General features: G+C 41.4%; 1 protein-coding gene across 21 annotated transcripts in view; it reads right to left on the minus strand.

Moving 5' to 3' along the window:
* Nucleotides 1-10,958, minus strand: part of LOC105494330 (regulator of G protein signaling 6) — a 626,815-nt gene extending 615,857 nt beyond the window's left edge. For 2 of the 21 annotated variants that reach the window (XR_011625760.1, XM_071099936.1), the window contains exon 1: nucleotides 9,086-9,370. The gene's annotated coding sequence lies outside the window, so the exon portion shown is untranslated. Of the gene's footprint in view, nucleotides 1-8,624; nucleotides 8,916-9,085; nucleotides 9,387-9,445; nucleotides 9,979-10,139 lie in introns of those variants that run through there. The other 19 variants (XR_011625759.1, XM_071099929.1, XM_071099930.1 and 16 more) reach the window with 17 other exon arrangements.
* Between the last annotated feature and the right edge of the window lie 11,385 nt (nucleotides 10,959-22,343).

The raw sequence follows: 22,343 nt of genomic DNA on the forward strand, positions 1-22,343 counted from the left end.
TATGTGGTAGAAAATAAATGGCCTCTTCCAGGCCTCAGAGAGGCAACGGTGAAGTATTTGGTAGGCTTTGTGGTTTGGAACATCTCAAGCAGGTATTCCCAGTTGTTATTTAATGTAACTCATTAGGTTTAATGTTCATTTTAACTGCCTACTTATAAGCATTTTTGCATTTTTTGCAGTTTGAAGTAGTGTGGTCCATGAATGATTATAACTCTTATTACAGGCTTAATGTTTCCAAATTCTGGACGATTATTCTTTTGTCTTGACTACTCCAGAAACATACTCCCCCATAAGAGAAAAGTAATATTGATTCAGCCAATGCTTACTGAACACCTATTGGCAGGTATATTTTGGGGCACTGGATGGATGGATGCAAAGAAAAGTCAAACAGTCTTTTTGGCCTGTAAGGAGCTTACTGTGAAAGCCTGTGAAAAGTCAAACAGGCATTTTGGCCTGTAAGGAGCTTACTGTGATGTGTGACTGAGTGTTAACTTGATTGCATTGAGGGATACAGAGTATTGATCCTGGGTGTGTCTGTGTGGGTGTTGCCCAAAAGAGATTAAATATGTGAGTCAGTGGGCTGGGGAAGGCAGATCCACCCTTAATCTGGTGGGCACAATCTAATTAGCTTCCGGCAAATATAAAGCAGGCAGATAAACATGAAAAGGAGAGAGGAGACAAGCCTCCCAGCCTACATCTTTCTCCCATGCTGGATCCTTCTTGCCCTCAAACATCTGACTCCAAGTTCTGCAGTTTTGGGACCTGGACTGGCTCTCCTTGCTCCTCAGCTTACAGACAGCCTATTGTGGGACCTTGTGATTGTGTAAGTTAATACTTAATAAACTCCCTAAGATATATATGTCTTATTAGTTATATCCCTCTAAGAGAGCCCTAATACAGATTTTGGTACCAGGAGTGGTTCTAGAGGAACAGAATATTAAGAATGGAGTTCTTTCGTTGGTTTTGGGGTTTCTGGAGTTGGCTGCTTAATATGATTAGACCCAAAAATGCTAAGGACTCTACTTCTAATGATATAGAAAATACTGATAGTCCTTGGCAGAAATTGTTTAGAGAGTTATGCAAAATAAATGCATTTGAGACTCCTGACTCACTGCTCGTGAGAGGCAAGGAGTTTAGTGACTCTCTACATAGTACATTTGACCATATGTGGAGAACCAAGGAACACAATGAAGCTGGTTGGTTGCTCCTAAGTTCAATGGACAAAGTGATTAAAGAAAATGATTAACTCATGGTTTCTGTCTTCCGGCTTCAGAAGCAGATACTGAGCTTCAAATCTGCTAAGATTACCCTAAGTGAGAGTCTTATCTCCTGTAGAGAACGAGCCAAAATATTGGAAAAACAGACACAAGCTCTTAAAGGCAGCCCACTGTGAGTGAGCTGGAAATGCCTGATCTCCCTTGGCTTAATGTAGAGGAAGAAATCCAAAGGCTTAGGGAGATTGGGGTGGTGGAGTGGATTAGTCCCTTTAGACCTACTCATCCCAGCTGGGAGGGTCCAGAAGACATACTCTTGACTGCCTTGCAAAATAGACTTGGGAGGGCAGCATCTGCATCTTTGAAGAGCCCTGTAATTGTTCTTCTCTGTATGTCAGATCTAATGGTGGGAACCACAGTCACTCAACTACAAAATTTAAATATAATTGGAATAATTGGATCCAGAGGTGGCAGGGGCCAGGTGGCAGGGGCCAAGTGGCAGCACTCAACCATCAAAGGCAAGGTGAGCATAGCTACCATAATGGACAGCAGAGGCAAAGTGCCAATCAGAATAGTCTGACTCATGTAGAGCTCTGGCATTGGCTAATCGTGGTGTTCCTAGAAGTGAAATTGATAGGAAGCCTACTGCATCCCTACTTCAATTATACAAACAGAAAACTTCTAGGTTGAGTGGACAAAAGACTAATTTGAATTATAAAAACAGAGAATCATGGCTCCTCAATCAATTTCCAGACTTGAGCCAGTTTATAGACCCAGAACCCTTTGGATAAAGGGATGGCTGGGTCCCCTTGAGGAAGGACCCCACTACATTACCGAAAATTTATGAAGTGGATCTTTGTCTCATCCTTCCCCAAGGAGACCTCTGGCCTTTTACCAGGGTAACTGTGCACTGGGGAAAGGAAAATGATCAGACATTTCAGGGACTACTGGACACTGGCTCTGAGCTTACATTGATTCCAGGAAACCCAAAACATCATTGTGGTCCTCCAGTTAAGCTAGGGGGTTATGGAGGTCAGATAATTAATGGAGTTTTGGCTCAGGTCCAACTTATAGTAGGTCCCTGGACTTAACCTGTGGTCATTGACCCAGTGCCAGAAAGCATAATTGGCATAGGCACACTTAGCAGCTGGCAGAACCCCCACATTGGCTCTCTGACTAGTAGGGTGAGGGCTATTATGGGGGAAAAGCCCAAATAGAAGCCATTAGAGATGCCTCTACCTAGAAAAACAGTAAATCAAAAACAATATCACATGCCTAGAGGGACTGCAGAGATTAGTGCCACCATCAAGGACTTGAAAGACGCAGGGATGGTGATTCCCACCACGTTCCCATTTAACTCTCCCATTTGGCCTGTGCAGAAGACAGATGGATCTTGGAGAATGGCAGTGGATTATTGTAAGCTTAACCAAGTGGTGACTCCAATTGCAGCTACTGTACCAGATGTGGTTTCATTGCTTGAGCAAATTAACACATCTCCTGGTACTTGGTATATAGCCATGGACTTGGCAAATGCCTTTTTCTCCATTCCTGTCCATAAGGCCCACTGGAAGCAATTTGCCTTCAGCTGGCAAGGCCAGCAATATACCTTTACTGTCCTATCTCAGGGGTATATCAACTCTCTGGCTTTGTGTCATAATCTTATTCAGAGAGACCTTGATCGCTTTTCACTTCTGCAAGATATCACTCTGGTCCATTACACTGATGTAATGCTGATTGGATTCAGAGAACAAGAAGTAGCAAACACACTAGACTTATTGGTGGGACATGTGCAAGCCAGAGGTTAAGAAATAAATCCAACTAAAATTCAGGGACCTCTTACCCCAGTAAAATTTCTAGGGGTCCAGTGGTGTGGGGCCTTTAAGATATTCCTTCTGAGGTGAAGGATAAGTTGCTGCATTTGGCCCCTCCTACAACCAAGAAAGAGGCACAATGCTTAGTGGGCCTATTTGGATTTTGGAGGCACCACATTCCTTATTTGGGTGTGTTACTCTGGTCCATTTATTGAGTGACTCGAAAAGCTGCCAGTTTTGAGTGGGGTCCAGAACAGGAGAAGGCTCTGCAACAGGTCCAGGCTTCCGTGCAAGCTGCTCTCCCACTTGGGCTATATGACCCAGCAGATCCAGTGGTGGTTGAGATGTCAGTGGCAGATAGGGATGCTGTCTGGAGACTTTGGCAGGCCCCCATAGGTGAATCACAGTGGAGCCCTCTAGGACTTTGTAGCAAGACCCTGCCATCTTCTGCAGATAACTACTCTCCTTTTGAGATACAGCTCTTGGTCTGTTACTGGGCTTTGGTGGAAAATGAACGTTTAACTGTGGGTCATCAAGTCACCACGCAACCTGAACTTCCTATTATGAACTGGGTGCTTTCTGACCAATCTAGCCATTGGTGGGTTGTGCACAGCAGCATTCCATCATGAAACAGAAGTGGTATATACTTGATCTGGCTCAAGCAGGTACTGAAGGCACAAGTAAGTTACACAAGGAAGTGGCTCAAATGCCCATGGTCTCCACTCCTGCCACCCTGCCTTCTCTCCCCCAGCCTGCACCCATGGCCTAATGGGGAGTTCCCTATGATCAGTTGACAGAGGAGGAGAAGACTAGGGCCTATTCACAGATGGTTCCGCATGGTATGCAGGCACCACCAGAAAGTGGACAGCTGTAGCACTACAGCCCCTTTCTAGGACATCCCTGAAGGACAGAGGTGAAGGGAAATCTTCCTAGTGGGCAGAACTTCGAGCAGTGCAGCTGGTTGTGCACTTTGCATGGAAGGAGAAATGGCCCAATATGTGATTATATACCAATTCATGGGCTGTAGTCAATGGCTTGGCTAGATGGTCAGGGACTTGGAAGAAGCATGATTGGAAAATTGCTGACAAAGAAATTTCGGAAAGAGGTATGTGGATGGACTTTTCTGAGTGGTCAAAAACGGTGAAGCTATTTGTATCCCATGTAAGTGCTCACCAACGGGTGACCTCAGCGGAGGAGGAGTTTAATAATCAGATGAATAGGATGATCTGTTCTGTGGACTCACTCAGCGTCTTTCCCCAGCCACCCCTGTCATCACCCAATAGTCCCATGAACAAAGTGGCCATGGTGGCAGGGATGGAGGTTACGCATGGGCTCAGCAACATGGACTTCCACTCACCAAGGCTGACCTGGCTATCACTGCTGAGGGCCCAAACTGCCAGCAGCAGAGACCAGCACTGAGCCCCCAATATGGCACTATTCCTCAGGGTGATCAGCCAGCTACCTGGTGGCAGGTTGATTATATTGGACCTCTTCCATCATGGAAAGGGCAGAGGTTTGTCCTCACTGGAATAGACATTTACTCCAGATATGGGTTTGCCTATCCTGCATGCAATGCTTCTGCCAAGACAACCATCTGTGGACTCACGGAATGCCTTATTCACCATCATGGTATTCCATGCAGCATTGCCTCTGACCAAGGCACTCACTTCATGGCTAAAGAAGTGAGGCAGTGGGCTCATGCTCATGGAATTTACTGGTCTTACCATGTTCCCCATCTTCCTGAAGCAGTTGGATTGACAGAATGGTGGAATGGCCTTTTGAAGTCACAATTACAATGCCAGCTAGGTGACAATACTTTGCAGGACTGGGGCAAATTTCTCCAGAGGGCCATGTATGCTCTGAATCAGCATCCAATATATGGTACTGTTTCTTCTATAGCCAGGATTCACAGGTCCAAGAATGAAGGGGCGGAAGTGGAAGAGGCACCACTCACCATCACCCCTACTGAATTAGCAAAATTTTTGCTTCCTGTTCCCTCGACATTACATTCTGCTGGCCTAGAGGTCTTAGTTCCAGAGGGAGGAATGCTGTCACCAGGAAACACAACAATGATTTCATTAAACTGGAAGTTAAGATTGCCACCTGGACAGTTTGGGATCCTCTTACCTTTAAGTCAACAGGCTAAGAAGGGAGTTACAGTGTTGGCTAGGGTGATTGACCCAGACTATCAAGATGAAATCAGTCTACTACTCCACAGCAGAGGTAAGGAAGACTACATATGGAACACAGGAGACCCATTACGGCATCTCTCAGCATTACCATGCCCTGTGATTAAGGTCAACGGGAAACTACAACAGCCCAATCCAGGCAGGACTACAAATGGTCCAGACCCTTCAGGAATGAAGGTTTGGGTCACTCCACTAGGGAAAAAAATCACGATCTGCTGAGGTGCTTGCTGTAGGCAAAAGGAATACTGAATGGGTAGAAGGTAGTCATCAATACCAGCTACGACCATGTGACCAGTTGCAGAAACAGAGACTGTAATTGTCATGAGTATTTCCTCCTTCTTTTGTTAAAAACATGTTTGTGTACGTATACACTTGTGCTAAGAAAATATCTTCATTTTATTTCCTTTTCCTTTATCATGTGACATAAGATTTATTGACTTCATATCAGCCTTAAGTATTGTTAACTTTATGCAATAGTATTTGTGTTGGGGATTGGTGCATTTCTGGTTGTACGAAGGATAGTTGTATTTTGTTATGCACAATTATGACCTCACTATTGTCTTTATTTGAAGATTATGTATGATCTCAGGAGATGTATATGGGTTCAAGTTGACAAGGGGTAGGCTTTTTGATGGTTAATACTGAGTGTTATCTTGATTGCATTGAGGGATACAGAGTATTGATCCTGGGTGTGTCTGTGTGAGCATTGCCCAAAAGAGATTAAACATTTGAGTCAGTGGGCTGCGGAAGGCAGATCCATCCTTAATCTGGTGGGCGTAATCTAATCAGCTTCTGGCGAATATAAAGCAGGCAGAAAAACACAAAAAGGAGGGCCGAGCCTAGCCTCCCAGCCTACATCTTTCTCCCATGCTGAATGCTTCCTGCCCTCAAACATCCGACTCCAATTTCTTCAGTTTTGGGACTTGGACTGGCTCTCCTTGCTCCTCAGTTTACAGACAGCCTATTGTGGGACCTTGTGACCATGTAAGTTAATACTTAATAAACTCCCCTTTATAGATATATATGAGATATATACATATATATGCCATATATCTCATATATATCTCATATATAGCATATATATGAGCTATATCTCATATATAGCATATATGTATATATATGTATATATGTCATACATATGTACATATATATACACACACTATTAGTTCTGTCCCTCTAAGACAGCCCTAATACATTACCCTCTAGTTTTCACTGTCACCAACCAACAGAGTCAGCATCATCCAGGGACTTGTCAGATATGTACATTCTCGGGCCCCACTCCAGACAGAAAGAATCAGAGACTCTGGGGATGACCCCCAGGTGTTTCTGTGTTTGAACAAGCTCTCTTCAAGTATCATTCTCATGTCAAAGCAACAAATACGTCATTAGCTTATTGAGTTAAATCTAAAAGTACCTTTTGCCCTTCAGGGAAACAGAGGCCCAGAGGTCACAGGAGAAGTTGGTGGAGTAACTGCAACCAGAACTCAGGTCTCCCGTCCACAATGGCCAATGACCTTTCTACTTCTTTTCTGATGCTTTAATCCCTAAATCTGATAGGAAGTCCCAAGCATTACCAGCCCAAAGTGCAAACACCGGTTTTCGAAGAGCAGAAAAAGAAAGAACCTACTCTCTTTGAAAATAAGGACCACCAGGAAAAACTAACATCTGATCAAAATCATTCTGTAAACAAGCAGTCCCAAGCCTTTAATACATTTCCAAGTTATATTTACAAGTTACATTTTATGAAAATTTGTGGGGGAGGGGTGCTGGATAGAAATAAATGACTAGAATAATATTTGGAAGAATATACAGTTAAAGATATGTTAATAGTGGCTCCCCCTCCATAGCAGATTATGGATAACCTTTATTTTTTTCTTTGTATTTTCCTGAATTGTTTTCAATAGCTAAATATTACTTTTGGAATCAGGGGAAAAGTTAAAATTGTTTTTTGAAATATTATATCCATATCACTCAACATGAAAGTTTATTTTGTAATTCTAGTTCTTTCCATACAGCAGGATAGTGTGTGTATAGTAATTATTTATATCATGCCATATGTTACAATGAAGATGAAATTTGGTAAATATATTCCTTCCAGCTGGTACTGAAAATGAAGAGGTTAAATGCATTCCTAGGTTCAGAACACTATGAATTAAGCTAACTGCGAAGCTAAAGGAAAAATTAATCCCAGTATTGAGATCTCTGAGAGCATCCTTTTGAAAAACGTTTATGTGACACACAGCTCCTTATTCCCGTCCCCCTGATATTTAACCCCTGGCACAAAACAGAATGTTCAGCAATTCCTGGCAAAGTCTTAGGAGTTGGGGATAAAATGCATGGGAGAAGATGAGAGACATAAGAAATGGAATGATCCTACTTTCACATAAAATGATGTCCCTGTAGACAATGAGACATCCAAAATTACTGGCAAATTTCATTGTCCACAATAACCTTAAATTTATTTTTCTTTCTCAAGAAAGGTCTATTCACTTCAAAAACATCTATGTTGGAGATCTTATTCTGCAAATCCAAAATAAATAAATAATTAAAATGGACTCATTTAAATAAACATTTCTGCCACAAAAGCATTGTCGTAATGTTTCACTTGATAAGATGAATTTATTGCTTCAAAGAAAATCTAGTCTTGTTTTACTGAAACTCTCAGCAATATAAATTCACTGAATGTTAACTGAAATTCCTTAAAGAAAATCATAAGTAAAGTTAAGATCTGCCAGAATAAATATATAAAAGGAAACACCGGTGACCTCTCTCCTTCATCACAATACCTCCCAACAGCTGACTTTTCTAGAACTCACAGACTCTTTCAGAAAAGGCCGAGTTATTGGGAATAGATTCTCTCTACATATACATAGTTTATGGTGCCTGAGATCATATTTACAGGACAATTTAGCTTAACAATGGTACAGGATCAAAAAACTCAGAATCTATCATCTTGGCTTTCTCTAATTTAGCATGCAAGATTTGGCTTACAAAGATTTCTCTCTCAAGAGTCTCACCAAATGTCCCTCAGCCCTCTACTTTCCTTCACAGAGTAGTCCCACCCATTGAAAAAGTAATAAATTAATAAAGAATATTCATCTTACAGAAAGTTTCCCACCAACGTCCCAGTTCCCACTCCATGTAATTACCTATTTGCCTATGAAAATTGATCTATAAGAGCCGTGTTGTCAACACATTAAACCTAACAGTTCCCTTTCAGTCTTACACTTTTTGACAGACCATACACACACAAACTTGTAGCTCATTCTCTAACTCCATTTTGATACTTACAAGCCCAGTTCTTCCATCTCTCACTTTCTCTGGAGAGAAAAGGGTCCAGTGGTAGGTTTTACCTAATCTCGATTATTTTTGCAGTTTTTCTTTGGTTAAAGGTATTGATCAGAACTCACCTCCCAAGCATTGATAATTCCGAGCCGACGAGACCCCAAATATCTTCAGTTTGTAACATAGAAATGCCACTGGTCTCAACGACAGAGAAGGAAAATACTACTCCGTCAAATTAAGAAGAAAAAAAAAAATAAAGAAATACAGCAGCTTTCATTCTGAACAAAATTAAATTTTCTGGGTCACTTTCCCTGTCTCACTGGGCCACTTTTTTACGCAGCCTGCCGGTGACTGTAAACACAGTCTCTTCACTCCTCACGCAACCAGTTCAGTTGTCATCCTCTCCAAGCGAATAGCCACGGCGTCCTTTGCTAGCGCAGTTCCCAAACAACAAACCTCCCCACCCGCCCCTGCCCTCCACACCTCACCGGGGAGACTCGCTTTCTTTTCTTCCAAACCACAAATGGGCGAGCTTGCTCAGAGAAAAAGTTAATGAATGCCTGATTTAGAGGCAAAGCTGCCCTACCTGCGATCACAACATCGGAAGACTGGAAGTATCTAAAAGCGCCATCCTCTGCGCTCTCGTCCCCGTCGGTGTGCGCTTCACACGCAGAAACCCAGGAACATGATTTATATGCAGACCTGCACCCATCCCACACAAGTCCACACGCCAGCTTGCCTAACCACTTATGTAAGCTCGTGCTTCCACAGTCCCAAACTGCAGACACACACACACGGGCACCTGTCACGCATCTGAAATGGACAAGCACCCACACCCAGGAAATGAAATCAACACATATTAATGGGGTGGGGAGGGAGGATACTGTTTTAAACCATGTTTTCCCCCATTTGTTTCTTGCCCATTTTTTGTCACAACTACAATTACCTTAGCAACCAAAGAATTGCCTTGACTCTCCCTCCGGCTCCTGAATTTCTCCTAAAGCCAACCTTGCGCCAGGTTCATGATAAAGCTGGAGAAGCCCAGGAAACCGGGGACCGGCAGCCTCTTGGGGGCGGAGGGGAAGTCTAGTCCGTCTCCGCGCCGCTCCCCACAGCCTCGCCTCCTCTTTCCGAGTTTCCGTGGTGGCGAGCGCAGGGGCTCAGCGAGAGGAAAGCGAAGCCCCGGGCCCGCGAGGACGCGCGGCGCGTCTCATGGTGCCAGGACGCGGGGCGCACAGGGTGTCTCCGGCGCGCACCGGGCTGGCCTGGCTCTCCGCGATCCCGGGCGTTCGCCGCTCGCCCGCCTCTGCCCGCCCGGGCCGGCAAGGGTGTGCGGAGGTCGGTCCGTCCCCTCGGCGCCCGGCGGCTCCGGCGGCTGTAGGAACGCGGCGCCCGGGCGGAGCTCTCGCCGCCGAGCAGGGCCGAGCGCTAGGAGCTGCCCCAACTCGCGAAGCCGTTCAGCTCCGCGGCCCGCGAGCTGCTGCAGCGGCGCCCGCTGTCGGATGCCGAGCGGAGCTGCAGCCCAGTGCCCCGCGCACCTGGGCGCCGGCACCTGGACCCGGACCGCGTGCTGCAGGGAGGGGCCGGCGGGCGGGGACCGGCACCTGAGCGCGTCCCGAGGGCGCCGCCGCCCGGCTCACCTGTTCCCAGAGCCGCGGAAGGCGCAGACCGTGATTTGCCGGAGGAGGAGAAAACCTAGAAATTCCTCATCCTCGAGAAGCCGTGGAGAAAACCGAGAGACTGGCTCGACCGGGCGGAGACTCCTTTAGTCAATTCCAAACTGGCCCCGTCCGGAAACTTCAGCGGCGTCAAGATTCTCTGAGGGATTCCCGGTCCGGGGTGAGGCAGCTTCTGAATCTCCGTCACTGACGTGTTGCTGGCGCCCTCTAAATTAAAACGGGACACCGCGATCGTCAGCGATATTGTTCCTAATCTCGTCATTTTTATTTATTCAACATGCACACCACACGCTGCATTTGGAGTATTATAGGATGATTCCTATCTGGAACACTACAAAGAACTTTCGAGAAAATTAACTCTCAAATATTCTTGGGGGAAGAAGAAAAAAGTTGAAGACAGAAAATGAGAAAATAACTTGAACTGCTGCCTTTTTTAACGTGGGAGTTTTGAAATGCGATGTGTAGTTAGGTTCAGGAAGCTGCAGGTGGAAATAGGACACGACCATTAGTGCTGGACGGTAACCATGGGATTTGTGTGCAATATCAATGCTATCAATATCAAGAATAAATTTGAGATTTAGTCCTGAATTGTAGTGTGTCACCAGAAAAGGGGGAAAATACTTGAAATAAAATACCTAAATGCCTTTAAGGACAGATGACCTGGACTCCTCATTCACATGGGTCCAGAAGTTAAAGAGTAAAGTCTCTTTCCCAAATTGTATCTTTTCCCACCATTCTACATTGATTAATGGATGTATTCATTCTGTCCTTCAATAGACAAATAGCACCTGCTCTGTATTAGACCCTCTTCTAACATTAGAAATGGATAATAAAGGAAACAGCCTGTGCCCTGAAGCCTTAGTGTCGAGTGGGATAATACACAAGCAGACATGTGTGTTATGGTAGGCTTAGTCCACGAGAAGAGCCACAGAAACTGTGTGGGGGAAACCTACAACCAAGAGATGCCATACCCAGCCTAGTGAGGAAAATAGAATTGTAACAGATGTCCCAGTTAGTTATTAAAGCTGAAATATAAAGCATTTCCTTCCTCAGGCTCAATACTTGGCTCAAGCCGGTTGTGGACCTGGCTGTGGCAGTTTGCCACAGTTAAAGAATAGGCCGTGCATGGAGCGAAAGGTAGTGACTAGGGAAACTTCCGCTTTGAAGAATTCTGCCTTTTTTTTTTTTTTTTTTTTTTTTTTTTTTGAGATGTAGTTTTGCTCTTGTTGCCCAGGCTGGAGTGTGGTGGTGCAATCTTGGCTCACTGCAACCTCCGCCTCCCAGATTGAAGCGATTCTCCTGCCTCAGCCTCCCAAGTAGATGGGATTACAGGTGCCTGCCAGCTAATTTTTTGTGTGTTTTTAATAGAGATGGGGTTTCATCATGTTGGCCAAGCTGGTCTCGACTTCCTGACCTCAGGTGATCCACCTGCCTTGGCCACCCAAAGTGCTGGAATTACAGACTTGAGCCACCACACCCAGCCGGAGCTCTGCATTTCTGAGGCTAGCAGCTCCTTGAGGGCTGAGTAGAGCATAAAGGAATAACTCTGTGGAAGTATGAACAGCAGGCTCCACGCTCATCAGAAGAAAGTCTTACTGTGTACTTCTCTTTAAAAAAAAATATGTGAAATCAGATATTTATAGGAGTTAAATATGTATTTTCATATTGATACATTTTGTGTATTATATGGGATTCCTGATATATCTATGTAGTGTGGTTTCTTATACATAAAATATCCCATTTCATATATATGTGTATATATGTGGGGGTATTTTATATATGTGTATGTAATAGAGACAGGACACACTTTTTTGCTGACAGGGCCAAGAGATTGGTTTACATGCTAGGGAATTGAGCCAACAAGTAGATACATTAAGAAAATTGGAGCTGGTCATCTCACTGCTGGAGAAGGGAATTACCAGTATAGAAAGGCAAGAGATCTAGTTATGTGGCTTGAAATTGGAGATGATTTTGAATCCAAAAGATTATAGATAGACAGAAAAATATAAGTGTATATGTGTCTGTATATGGTGATATATTTCCTAGGTTTGTCGCCTTAGAAGGCCTAAAAGTAACGGCACCCCAGTAGCAATGAACACACCTAACACTCAGACATTGGTTTCTTAATACCATCCTCCACTAAAAGGAACCATGGTTCCTTGGTATAGTAGATGAAACTAGAATAATTTGTTGTGCAAGGAAATGAAAAAGTACTTAAAGAATTATGGAGACAGGTCAAAAGAATACCGAAGTCAGCTTGAAGGGATTCCTGTTGGCCAAATCTTGGATAATTTAAGGAGTAAAATAGTTAATGACAAATTTAACCCTTTGAGTAAAATAAGAGTCCATGAGTCCATGCTGATAGAAACACTGAAGGGAACTCTATAGTAGAATGCAACTAATAAAAGAAGAAAAGATAGAATCAGAAAACCACCATTTGGCAACCACCATCTTAATAATTGATTCAGGCCAGAATCATCAATAGATGCTAAAATTGGTGGGTAAATTTTGATGGGGAACAGGATATTTACATAGTCTCAAAGTATATCTCTAAAAACGTTCATTAATACATCATTAATTATTAATAAGTACAGCATACTTATTACTTAACATGCAGCTGTAATACTTGGGAGATATCATCTTAATCAGCTGGTAAATTTTTACATAAATGAAAACCAATGATGGGACAAATCAGCCTTGTGCTGCATCCTGATATGATATGCTGAGAATGTAGTGTCACTTCTTATGCGTAAATAAGGATAAAACATCAGACAAATGCAAATTGAAAGAAAAATCAAGTAACTGGCCTGTATTCTTTAAAAATGTCAAGACTATGATAGTAAAGATTGTTCCAGATTGAAGGATGCTAAAGAGATGAGACAACTAAATGCAGCACGTGATCTTGAATGGGATCCAAAACCTATAAATGACTTTTGTGGCACAATCAGTGGATTCTGTGGATTCGATGGATTAAATTGGATCATTGTTATTTTCCTGATGTTGTACTCAAGGTATGTAGTAGAGTGTTCTTGTTTTTAGGAAGGACAAACTGAAATATGAAGTGGTAAAGGGGTATCACATCTGCAACTTACCCTCAGAAGATGGTAAGGAAGCTCTTTGAATCATTTTTGTAGCTTTTATAATTTATTATAACATTATTTCAAAATGAAAGGTTAAAAATATACATTAAAGTATAATTATTTTTACCAAATTGAAAAAATTGTCTTCCCTGGGCCAGGCGCGGTGGCTCACGCCTGTAATCCCAGCACTTTGGGAGGCTGAGGCGGGCGGATCACAAGGTCAGGAGATCGAGACCACGGTGAAACCCCGTCTCTACTAAAAATACAAAAAATTAGCCGGGCGCGGTTGTGGGCGCCTGTAGTCCCAGCTACTCGGGAGGCTGAGGCAGGAGAATGGCCGGGAGGCGGAGCTTGCAGTGAGCCGAGATCGCGCCACTGCACTCCAGCCTGGGCGACAGAGTGAGACTCCGTCTCAAAAAAAAAAAAGAAAAAATTGTCTTCCCTTTTCTAAAATGATCACCATGGGTTTATTTTAAGAATCAACTCATGACTGGATGTACTAAAAATATGAATTGATCTATTACTTTGTGAATATATACAATAATGTGATTCGGCCCAAAATTTTGTTCATCCATTCAGCAATTACTTATTAAGGACACACTGCATGCAAGGATCCTGAAATTCATCTAAAGTATCAAGTGAAATAATATTTATAGGTAAAACCCTGATTATTTTGATTACTTCATTATCAAGTGAGGAGTTGCAGGAAAGTGTGTAATAGAATTGATTGTGGTATAGCTCTCAAAACAGGTGATAAATTGAACAGAAGAATGGAAATGAGTTGGCAATTTAGTTTCAATAACTTCATTGACAGGCCAAGGTAGAAAACTATTGTGTTGATGCATTTGGTGCATATATTGATAGTGGTGGCTTTGTGGAGGATAATGAGTTTTGGGTCATATGGCCCATTGACCAAGACTGCACATTCATGACATTTGACAGCTGATGATACTTTTCCTCAAACTCCCACATTTTCTTATTTTCACTCTTAAGTGTAGTCTTCTTCTGAGAGCTAAGGACTCTTTTCTTTGTGTTTTGGCAATAAAGGGAGAAAAGATTCCAGGTCACTTTTGCTTCATGTTAAATCCTGAAAGAAAATAAATGCCTGATTAGACATGTTAGAAATTGGTTCTTTCAGAGCAAGGCTCAAAGGGCACAGAATTAGTAACACCTGGGCTACTTATTAAAACTTAGCAATAAAGATTATTGAACAACCAGGTGCAGTGGCACACACCTACAATCCCAGCTAACTCAGAAAGCTGAGGCGGGAGGATCGCTTGAGTCCAGGAGTTTGAATCCAGCCTAGGAAACACAGTGATACCCTGTCTCTAAAAAATTAAAAATAAACAAATTGGATCTGTTTCTTAAATAGATGGTAATTATTTCTGAGGTTAAAAACAAAAAGATTCTTGAACTTCATCTCAGACCTGATAAGTCACAATTTCTAGTGATGGAACTGGGGCATCTACTTTTGAAGAATTTGTGAATCACAGCCTGTGGTGTCCTTCCTTCATAGAATGCCCAGCATTTCTGTTACCACTAATTGCATAATCCCCATCTCAAGAAGAGTGGATGGCAAGCAAATTGATTACAGTGTGAAGTAGATTTTTTTTCTCTTTGCAATGTGAAGTGGATTTTTTCTCTTTCCAGTATTAGCACTTGATCTACAGTTTTGAAAACCATGTGTCTGAGAATGAATGTGTTTATATCACAGTGCTAGAATAGTTATGTTTTCAGACTTGGAAATAATGTTATGTCAGAGTGCAATGCATATTTACAGAGTCCCATGCTTAATAATCAGAGTGCAGGGATGTGTATATGTACAGCCAATACACACAGGATAAAATCTACATCAACAATAACAAGTTTTTAAAAACCTACACCAGGCCCAAAATAACCATGGGCTGCTGTTCACGCCAATTGTTTGGACTGAGCTTCTTTACCTAGGCATCTCCTAGACACTCTCATGCACTGCCTTCCCGAAGCTTGTAGTCAGAATTATCACAGAATAGGCAGGTACACATGTAATATGACTTGAAAAGTGGACAGGTCTCCTTAACCAAAAATATCCGACTTCTGTCCCCTTCCTGCTAGATGCTGGGATTTCTACAGTTGATTAGAATCAGTGACAGGCGTATTTGGTTAGGACCATGGTAAATAGGCAGGGGATATACTTCAATAAGAAGGATCCCTTATAGAGTCAATATGTGTCCATTGAAACCCTATAAAAAGTCCTAGTCATATATGACCACAGGTAACCCAAAAAGCTAAGGACACTAAAATTAAATGCATAATACCCTGGAAAACAAGAGAAAGCCTGTTTCTTAAGGAGAACTATATTCTAATTAATTGAAGTCCTTTTGCTGGTATTTAAGAACCAGAGTTCAACTCACATGGTATTGTCAGCCCTCTTACAAGTCCTATATTTTCCAGCTCTTCATTGATATTCTTTTTCATTTTTCTTCTTTTTCATTTTTGAGACAGAGTCTCACTCTGTCACTCAGCCTGGAGTGCAATGGCGCGATCTCGGCTCACTGCGACCTCTGCCTCCTGGGTTCAAGCGATTCTCCTGCCTCAGCCTCCCAAGTAGCTGAGACTACAGGCATGCACCACCACGTCTGGGTAGTTTTTGTATTTTTAGTAGAGACAGGGTTTCGCCATGTTGGCCAGACTGGTCTCGAACCCCTGACCTCAGGTGATCCACCCACCTCAGCCTCCCAAAGTGCTAGGATTACAGGCAGGGGCCACAGCGCCTAGCCTCTTCACTGATATTTTAAGGAACATAGAAATGAAATTTATAAGATAATTTGAAATCAGTATGCCTCCAACTTTGCTTTTTTCCCTCAAGATTGCTTTGACTATTTAGAATCTTTGTGCTTCCGTATGAGTTTTTAAGTTGTGTTTTTCTATTTCTGTGAAAAATACCATTGGAATTTTGATAGTGATCGTGCTGAATCTGTATATCACTTTGGGTAGCATATACATTTTGACAATATTAATGTTTCTAGTTCATGAACACGAGATATCTTTCCATTTATTTGTGTCTTCTTTAATTTATTTTTATCAATGCTTTATAGTTTTCTATGTACAGATCTTTTACTTCCTTGGTTAAATTTATTTGTAAGCATTTTATTCTTTTTGATGCTATCATAAGTGGGATTGTTTCATTAATTTATTTTTTGATAGATCATCATTAGTGTATTGAAATGCAATTGATTTTTATGTGATTTTTGTAAGCTATAGTAATCAAGACAGTATGATACTGTCATAAAAACAGACACAAAGACCAATGGAATGAAAAGGAAGCCCAGAAAATAAACCTAATAATATAATATAATATAAAGTCATCTAATTTTTGACGAAGGCCCCAAGAAAATGCACTGGGAAAAAGGAGAACCTCTTAAATAAATGGTACTGGGAAAACTGGATATCCACATGGAAAAGAATGAAATTGGACCCTTACCTTACACCATAGACGAAAGTCAACTCAAAATGGATTAAAGACCTAAACATAGACCAGAAACTGTAAAACTCATAGAAGAAAGCATAGGGGAAAGCTCCTTGACATTGGCCTAAGCAATAAGCTTGTTGGATATTATACCAAAGGCTCAGGCAATAAAGGCAAAAATAAACAAGTGGGACTACATCAAACTAAAAGGCTTCTGTAAAGCAAAGGAAACAATCAGCAGGGTGAACAGGCAACCTATGGAATGGGAAGAAACATCTGCAAACCTTATGTCTAATAAGGGGTTAATATTCAAAATGTATTAGGAACTCAAACAATTCAATAGCAAGAAAACAATCTGATTAGAAAATGAGCAAAGAACTTGAATAGACATTTTTTTAAAAAGACATAAAAATGGCCAACCAGTATATGAAAAGAATATTCAACATCATTAAATCATCAGAGAAATGCAAACTAAAACCACAATGAGTATCACTCCCTGCCTATTAGAATGGCTATCATAAAAAAAGACAACATAACAAGTGTTGGCAAGGATGTGGAAAAAAGGGTACACTGTTGGTAGGAATGTAAACTAGTAGAACCATTATGGAAAACATGTGAAGGTTCCCTTAAAAATTAAAAATAGGACTGCCATACGACCCAGCAGTCCCACTACTTGGTATCTACTGAAAACAAATAAAATCCATGATGCTGAAGAGGTATCTGCAGTGCCATGTTTATTGAAGCATTGTTAACAATATTCTGGTTATGGAAATGTTTAAGTGTCCATCAGTGGATGAATGGATAAAGAAACTGTTATTATATAGATTTAGATATACAGACATATACATTCCATATACATGGAATATTTTTCAGCCTTAAAAAAGGAGATTCTGTCATTTGCTACTATATGAATGAAACTGAAAGACTTTATTCTAAGTAAAATAAGCTAGACTCTAAGAAAGGAAAATATTGCATGATCTCACTTATATGTGGAATCTTTAAAAAGTCAAATACATAGAAACAGAGAGCATAACAGTGGTTACCAAGGGCAGGTGGGGGGCATTGAAATGGGAGGATGTAGGTCAAAAGGGACAAAATAGCAGTTATGTAGGATGAGTACATCTAGGAATCTAATGTACAGCATGAGGGCTATTACTGTCTTGTGCACTGGAAATTTGCTACGAGAGCAGATTTTAGGTGCTTTAACCAAGCACACCAAAAAGGTAACTAGGTAAGTGATGGAAATGTTAATTTGCTTGACTGTAGTAATGATACTTTATGTATGCATATTACAACATCATGTTGTACACCTTAAACCTAGAAAAAAAATTTAATTACAAAACTACCAGCCTGGGCAACATGGCAAGACCCCATCTCTACAAAAATTTTAAAAATTAGCTGGGCATAGTGGCACAAGCCTGTTGTCCCAGCTACTGGGGAGGCTGAGGTGGGAGAATCACTTGAGCCCAGGAGGCCGAGGCTGCAGTAAGCCATGATTGCACCACTGCACTCCAGCCTGGGCAACATAGCAAGGCACTGTCTCAAAAAATAAATGAATGGATGAATGAATAATAAATAAATAATAGGAAGAAATTTCTGCCATTTCTCCAAACAAAAGCCTGGGCAGGTTACCCTGTCTCTCAAGACAACAGAACTATTCCCTGTGTGGATCATGAAGGTTTCCTGCAATGTCCTTTGTCCCTTCTTCCACCATCTCCCAAGACCCAGAGGTAGTTTTCTCTTTAATCTGTAGAACATTTTAATGCTCCCCCAAAAAGTTCCCTCATTCCCCTTTGGATCCAGTCACCTCCCTCCTCCCTGGCCCCTGGTGACTACTGATCTGTTTTCTGTCACTATGGTTTTGCTTTTTCTAGACTGTCATGGAAATTGAATCCTACAGTATGCAGTATTTTGTGTCAGGCTTCTTTTACTTGACATGATGTCTTTTTAAATTCACTCGTGATGTCACACGTATCAGCAGTTCATACATTTTTATTGCTGAGTAGTGCTCCCTGTACAGATATATCACAACTTAAAAAAAAAAAATAGATGTGGGGTCTTGCTATGTTTCCCAGGCTGGACTCAAACTCCTGGGCTCAATCAATCCTCTCACCTCAGCCTCCCAAGTAGCTGGGATTACAGGTGTACAGCACCATGCCAGCTCTATCACAATTTTTTTTAATCCTGCCTGGCTTCTTTTGATAACTATCATACCTCTGATTTGTGCTACGCCTAGGAGGCCATGCTCCATTTATACTTTGCCTATACACAAAATATATAGACTCTGTAGTAGCCACTGTTTGTTGTCTACCACACCCATTCCCTTTCCCATCCCCATCCCGGACAATTCTCTACTCACTCCTTTGCTGGTTTATCCTCCTTCTAGAAGCCATGACTCAGAGAACACCTAATCCCACCTCCACTAGAGTGGATCTTCATTAGGCTAAGCTAATCATGGCCGTTCCATTTCTGTGGCCATGATACAGAATTATGACCCATAAAAATTGATAGAAAAATATGCTGGGGGCTTTTGGAAAAAGGCTTCTGAGTTTTAGTCCTTGCTCTCCTGTTCTCTTTAGTCCTGCCATCTCCTGATTCCGGGATCAGGAACTTATTCACATAGGAATCCCAAAAAGCTAAACTCTAGCAAGATTTTCAATGGGTTTTCTGAAATGGAATTTTGAGAACTATAACATCTAGGTTCCTTTTTTGTTTGTTTGTTTTTGTTTTTGTTTTTTGTCTTCCCATCACATTTGCTTCTGTGGCAAACAAACAAAAAGAGCATGGTACAGTCTACAAAATACCTGGCCAGTACTGTTCAAAACTGTCAAGAACATAGTAATTTTTTTAAAAGACTAAGAAATTAACACAGACTGAAGGAGACTAAGGAGATGTGATAACTAAATGCAATGTGCTATCCTGGATTGAATCTGGAACAGAAAAATGGCCTGATAGAAAAACTAGTAATATCTAAATGAAATCTGTAGTTTAGTTAACTATATTGTACCTGTATCAATTTCTTAGATTTTGGCTAATGTACTATGGTTATGTAAGATGTTAACACAGGCCATGATGAAGACTTTGGATGTTCTTTTAGGTGTAAGGGAAAGCTGTTGGGGGTGTTTAAGCAAGAGACTAACACAACCATATGTATTATTCCCATTCTAGCTGCTGTGTTTAGAGTATACCATAGGGGAGAGGAGAGTAAGGATTGTGGCTGTTGTGGTAATCCAGCATGGTAAGGGATGATGGTGTTTGGTCTTGGGTTGCAGTGATAGAGGAGAAAGTAATGAGAAACTGTCAAGTTCAGAATAACATTTCGCTGATAAAACTTGTTGATAAATTAAATGAGGATTGTGAGAGGAAGAGAGGAGTCAAAGATGATTCCAACCTGATAACTTGGGAAAATGATACTGCCGTTGAGCAAGCTCAAGAACAACGAGGTGGAGCAGGTTTGCTGGAGAACAGCACTTGGTCTGGAACCCTGTCAGGTCTGACATATCTGTTGGGAGGTGGCATATTCATTTCAGTGCTTTGGGAAAGATGAGGACTAGGAATATAAATTAGGTGGGATTTAAAGCCACAGAACTAAGAAAAATTCCTGTGGCAGTGACAGTGTCTACAGAGAGCAAAACAGGGTGAAAAAACTTGGGAGAATCCGCCAAGCATATACTGTGTGTTAAATTACACACACGGACACAGACACAGATATCCTTATACAAGCCCACGGGCCCTTCCATCCTATCAAAAATCGCTTTTGTAGTCCCCCTTATGAGACATTCAGCTGGGGCATCAGGAACTGATGCTGTAAACAATCCTTTATATCTGCATAACTGAAACTTTGTATCCTTTAACCAATGTCTTCCAATTTCTCCCATCTCCCCACCCTCTGGCAACCACCGTTCTTCTCTCTGCTTCTCTGAGTTTGACTTTTTTAGATCCCACATATACATGAGATCATGCAGTATTTTTCTGTGTCTGCCTTATTTCATTTAGTATAATGTCTGCCAGGGTCATCCACATTGTCCACATTGTGTTACAAATGACAGGATCTCCTTTGTTAGGGCTGGATAATATTCCATTGCATATTTCTTTTTTTATATACACCTTAGGTTGTATATGAAACACTTATGTTTAATATATATATTAAGTATATTGAGTATATATATAAAACACTTAGACACTTAAGTTGATTCCATATCTTGGGTATTGTGTATGATGTTGCAATAAACATGGGAGCATAGCTATCTCTTCAAAATACAAATTCCATTTCCTTTGGTTATATATCCAGTAGTGGGAATGCTGGGTGATAAGGTAGTTCTATTATTAATCTTTGGCGGAACCCCCATACTTTTTTCATAATGGCTTTACTAATTTACATTACTACCAACAGTGTGCAAGAATTCCCTTTCTTCACATCCTTGCTAACACTTATTTTTGGTCTTTTCAATGATAGCCATTCTAATAGGCATGAGATGATATCTCATTGTGGTTTTGATTTGCATTTCTCTGATGATTAGTGATGTTGAGCATTTTTTCATATACCAGTTGGCTATTTTTATGTCTTATTTTGAGAAATGTCTACTCAGGTCATTTGCCCTTTTTTAATCAGGTTATTTTCTTGCTATTGAGTTTCTCATATATTGTGGACATTATCCCCTTAACAGATAATTTGCAAAGTATTGTAAATATTTTCTCCCATTCCATAGGTTGTCTCTTTACTCTGTTGACTGTTTCCTTTGCTGTGCAGAAGCTTTTTACTTTGATGCAATCTCATTTGTCTATTTTTGCTTTCGTTGCCTATGCTTTTGGGGTCATAATTAAAAAATCATTGCCCAGAAACTGATGTATTTTAACCTACATTCTAGTAAGATGAAAGTATTTCCATTAGATTTAATATACACATGAGCAGGCAGTTAGTATTTAAAATACCCCAACCAGACATACTTATTCTTCTTAGGATAACTGCCCCAAGTTGATCTGTGTGTGTGTGTGTGTGTGTGTGTGTGTGTGTGTGTGCGCGCGCGCGCGCGCAAGAAGTAATTAAAGGTTTTAAGTTCTTTTCAATTAACTCTAAATTTTTTTATTTCTATTTCTCCACATTTTGACCTCTTTTTTCAGAAAGTCTTTATTTCCTACCTCTTTCTCTTCAGTAGACCTCGACTCCATCATATACACTCAACCATCAGCCCTCCTCACCAGCTCCATCGCTGACTTGTTCAGTGGGGTTTTCCTTCCATCTTTACTCTCCCCTCAATGGGGACAACACAACTCTCCTCCTTTATATGTGATGTCATTATTCTATAGCAAATTGTGAACACGAAGATGACCAAAAGTAGAGCCTTTAGTAGACTCTTTGGTCTGGATGATAAAGCTGCTGAGCTGCCTTGGGTGTGTTAACCACTAGCACAGATTAATCAGTACCCCAGCCTCACCTTTTCCTCAGTCCTGTGGGTAATTCATCTCAAAGATCTGCATCTGCATTCACAGGTGTTAGGATTTGCCTAAACCTAGGGTAGGATGATTAGTTTACCCTGTTCATGCAAGGGTGAGCTGCCTGTGTAATATTTCTAACCTACCTACATATCTTGAACACCACTCATATCAACAATAAAAAATTCTTTCTTTTTTTTTTTT

The sequence above is a fragment of the Macaca nemestrina genome, chromosome 7 (genome assembly GCF_043159975.1).
Source record: "Macaca nemestrina isolate mMacNem1 chromosome 7, mMacNem.hap1, whole genome shotgun sequence".
Classification (NCBI taxonomy): domain Eukaryota; kingdom Metazoa; phylum Chordata; class Mammalia; order Primates; family Cercopithecidae; genus Macaca; species Macaca nemestrina.